The following is a 5,132-nucleotide window of genomic DNA, read 5'->3' as shown; positions in this document are numbered from 1 at the left end:
ACATCTAATAAGAATTAATGAAACATCTGATTTTATAACTAAATATCCTCATAGAAAATACATTATAAAATTTTTCCCTCTTACAATTATCTACTCACATACAACAAGAACAGTACCTTTATATAATTTCTTAATTATTAAAAAACATTTAAAAAGCTATTAACTTAAACAATACTATTTTTTCATGCACTACCCTTGAAAATTTAATGTATTATAGTTAAAATATAAAATAGGGAATAAAGGACCAAAGATAAGAAAGGTCCTTAATATATGTTAAACCTCATTTACGGAAACAGTGATTTAGAGATGGTCTCTAGCAGCCTTTTTTTACCATGGCACTCTTCAACAAATCATCACACAAACAATGCAATGTTCGTTGCAATTTGAACAAAAACAGAGAGATTTTAACACAGCAAAAGACTCAGGAAATGAGCGCTGCTAAACTCCAGGCCCAGCCAGTCTATTTATAGCTGAATGTACAGAGTATTCTAGAGAAGAGTTTGGTAATGTTTTTAATGAGATTAGTTGGCAGTTGGAGGGATGGCAGCACATGCCTTCTGGAAGCATCTGGTCGGTGCTGACCATGCTTTGCGTTGGAATTAATTTACGTTGACATCCCCCCTAAATTAATTACAATAGCTATACTAAATATCTAATATCTAAATATCCCCCCATAATCTACATATGATGGGTCCTGGCCTAAGGCCTTGTTAGGTACCCATTTACAATCTGTTATTTCCTAAATACAGTGGTTGGAATTCATAAGAATCCCCCCTGAATGACAACCATGAGACAATTATGTCACTGCTCTTAAGCCCAAAAGATGTCGAAGAGATACAAACTTGGCTTCACTTAAAGCCTTGGTGAATAAGTCAGCAATCTGGTCCTCTGTCTTGCAATATTGAAGATGAATCACCTGTTGTTGGAGGAGATGCCTGATATAATGATGATAAACTTCAATATGTTTGGTGCGAGCATGGAACACGGGATTCTTAGACAATGATATGGCACTTTGATTGTCACAATGAAGTAGAGAAGGCCCTGCATGATGTTGCCTAAGGACTGATAAGATAGCTCGTAGCCAAGTAATTTCTTTTGCTACTTCGTTTGCCGCAGTATATTCAGCTTCTGTAGTGGATAGAGCTATGGTAGATTGCTTTTTACTACACCAAGAAACAGGACCTGCACCAAGATAGACAACATAACCTGTAGTGGACTTACGATCATCCATGCATCCTGCCCAATCAGAATCTGAATAGCCAACAAGGGAAATATCTCCATGAAATGAATAATAGATGCCCATCATTAAAGTCCCTTTCACATATCTTAGTATTCTTTTAGCAGCTATCCAATGTGGGACTTTAGGTGAGCTCAAAAATCTGAAAACCACACTAACTGCAAAAAAAATATCAGGACGAGTGTGTGTTAAATATACAAGACTACCAACCAATTGCCTATATAAGGTAGGATCAACATCTTCACCTTCCATGTCCTTGCTTAATTTCAATCCCAGAGCAATTGGAGTAGATACACTTTTACAATCTGTCATTTGAAACCTCTTCAATATGTCTAGGGCATACTTTGTTTGAGAAAGATAAAATCCATCATCTTTTTGCCATACTTGTATACCAAGAAAATAGTGTAGAAAACCAAGATCTGTCATCTCAAATGTATTTTGCAAGCTTAACTTTATGTTACTAATTTTATCCATGCTATGTCCTGTGATAATAAGATCATCAACATAAAGCACAATGATTATGATATCACCACTAGCAAATTCTTTCACATACAAATTTGGATCATGTGGACTATTATGGAAGCCTTGAATTTGAAAATATTCATCAATTTTAGCATACCAAGCCCTTGGAGCCTGTTTGAGACCATATAAAGACTTCCTTAATTTGCAAACCAAATGTTCTTTCCCTTGTATTTCAAATCCTTGTGGCTGAGTCATATAAATCTCTTCATCAATTTCACCATTCAAAAATGCATTTTTAACATCCATTTGGTGTAGAGGCCACTTAAAATGAGCTGCTAATGCTATAATAACTCTGACAGTACTAATCTTTGCTACTGGGGCAAAAGTTTCAGTGTAATCAATCCCTTCTTTTTGTGAATACCCTTTGGCTACTAGTCTTGCCTTATGTTTTTCAATACTCCCATCTGACTTGAACTTGGTCTTATACACCCACTTATTGTTAACCATATTCTTACCTTTTGGCAACTCTACCAATTCCCAAGTGTTGTTTTTTATCAATGAATCATACTCATTTTTCATAGCTTCTTCCCATTCATGTTTTCCTTTGGCCTCTTCATATGTTTGAGGATCATTATTCTTCATTATGGTGGTCATCAAAGCATAATTAATTTGATGAGTCCTTTCATAAATTTCTTGAATACTCTTGGTCTTTGGAGAAGGACTAGATTTTTCATCCATGTCAAAGGGTTCCTTAGAACTTTCACCAGTTTCAAAATCATTAGGATCTTCATGATTCTCAATGGCCATATGTGGAATAGGAGTGGATATTGGCATATCGTCAAATCCTTCATTAAACTTGACATCCCTACTTGTAAACACATCTTCCACACTAGGATCATATAACCTATATCCTTTCCTTTGGTCATCATACCCCACAAAGATGCACTTAATGCTTTTCTTATCAAATTTCTTTTCTCTAATCTCATCTGGCACATGGGCATAGGCTTCACATCCAAACACTCTAAAATACTTAACATTAGGTTTTCTTCCACTCCAAGCTTCTTCAGGAGTAATGTTTTGCAAAACATTTGTGGGAGATCTATTCAAAACATGAGATGCAGTATTAATAGCTTCAGCCCATAAAAACAAAGGAAGATTCTTAGATTGTAGCATACAACGTGCCATTTCCACTAAAGTCCTATTCTTCCTTTCAGCAATACCATTTTGTTGAGGAGTATATCTATTAGTCATCTCTCTTTTGATCCCATGATGATCACAAAATGATTTGAACCTATTGTTTACATATTCTCCACCATTGTCAGTTCTAATTCTCTTGATCTTATTTCCACTTTCATTTTCCACAAGAGCTTTAAATATTTCAAATTTGTTAAACACTTCATCCTTTTGTTTCAAGAAATAAACCCAAATTTTCTTTGAAAAATCATCAATAAATGTCAAGATATACCTAGCTCCTCCCTTTGATGTTGGATTCATAGGACCGCACAAATCACTATAAGTTCTAGACTTCTCTTTGCTCTCCATGTAGACCTCTCAAAAGTGTCTCTATGTTGTTTACCAACCATGCATCCTTCACACACATTTTTATTTAATTTTATCCAGGGAAATCCATCAACCATATTCATCTTTGAAAGCATAGCCAAACTTTGATAATTTAAATGACCATACCTTTGATGCCATAACTCACTTAAGGATGATCTTGTAGTGATATAAGCCTTCTTAGCAACACTAGCTTGAAATTTATATAATCCATCATTCTCAACTCCTCTAGCAACTATTTTGTATCCATCATTAATATTCTTGATTAAACACTTATCTGAATAAAACTCCACCTTATATCCATGTTGAGTTATTTGACTCACTGATAGAAGATTTTTAGCCAATCTAGGTACAAAATTCACATTAGTTATCTCTAAATTTTTACCATCATTACCTTTCATTGAAATTGTACCTATTCCTTCTATGTCATGTGAACTATCATCACCAAGAAATATTTTTGCACCTCTTGTTGCTTCTAAAGAGCTAAAAATATTTTTGTTGTGAGTTAGATGTTGGCTAGCTCCTGAATCAATATACCATGCATTACTTGAATCACCTTGAGTAGCCAAAGAAGCTATCATTATATGATGATCACCCTCTTCTTGAACAAAATTTGATTGCCTTCTTTGATTAAATCTCTTTTGCCATTTCTTAAAACATTGATCACTTTTATGCCCTTCTTTTCCACACTTGAAACATTTGATAGTATTTGCTCCTTTGGGATTATTATTGTAATTTCTCCCTTCATTTTGTGGCCTTTGATAATTTTTCCTATTTTGATTATCTCTTTGTTGAGACCATTGTCTTTGATTATTTCTATATTGATTCCCTTGATTAGGTCTTTGATTTTGATATGTTCTTTCTTGATTATAATACTTGTATTTCCCTCTAGCTACAAATGCTTGACTCTTGCTAGACTCACTTGTAAACTTGTGAAGCCTTTCTTCTTCATTTAACAAAGCACCATAGACTTCTTGCAATTTTATATTTTCAAATTTTTCAGTTAATTCTAAAGTGCGAATGAAATTATTATACTCCTCTGGAAGACTTTCAATTAAAAATTCTATGATTTCATCATCTTTGTACTCAACCTTCATCATTGCAAGCTGATTTCTTAAGTTTTTCAATCTAGCAATATGATCATTCATGCTATCTCCTTCTTTCATTTTCAAATGAGTTAATTGTCTCTTAATATCCATTGCTTTTAACTTACTTGTTCTTTCATACATTGTTTGTAAAGTTTCCCATATTGCCTTTGTTGTTTTTAAACCTTGAACATGAGGCCTAATCCCTGGACTAATTTGCCACAAAAGTGTAGCACGTGCATTCATATCTTTTTTATTCCATTTATTAAGTTTATCTTGATCCTCAGGTTCTTCTTCTATGACTAGTTCCCATAAATCTTTCATTTGTAAAATTAACTCCATCTCACATTTCCAATTAGCATAATTTGAACCATCCAATTTTTCACTAACCACAAGATTAGACATCTCACCAGCCATAGTTAGATTTCAATCAAATACCAAAAGACCACCCTTGATATTGGCCTTCTTATGAACTAATCAAACAAGGACTTTTAAATAAAAATCTTTATCAAATTTGTCTTTTCCACACAAAGTTACCCACTTTCTATTCTTATCAATCTCTTCACGATAAATCTTTAATAACACTTCTTAATCACATACATCCACACACCTTGAAACATACATAATTTGTATCTTCCAAAAGATACGCTCACTTCTCAATCATACAAACATATCTAAACAAACAAAGGATTAGTGCATCTTCTAAATCACAAGAGCATTCAACACTTCAATTGTACTTGAAAAATCACATTAAGATAGATAACCATAATAATATAAATGGCACCCAATTC

The sequence above is a fragment of the Cupressus sempervirens genome, chromosome 7 (genome assembly GCF_028749045.1).
Source record: "Cupressus sempervirens isolate cs-2001-9-10 chromosome 7, ASM2874904v1, whole genome shotgun sequence".
Lineage (NCBI taxonomy): Eukaryota > Viridiplantae > Streptophyta > Pinopsida > Cupressales > Cupressaceae > Cupressus > Cupressus sempervirens.
Note: the sequence above shows the minus strand (reverse complement) of the source record.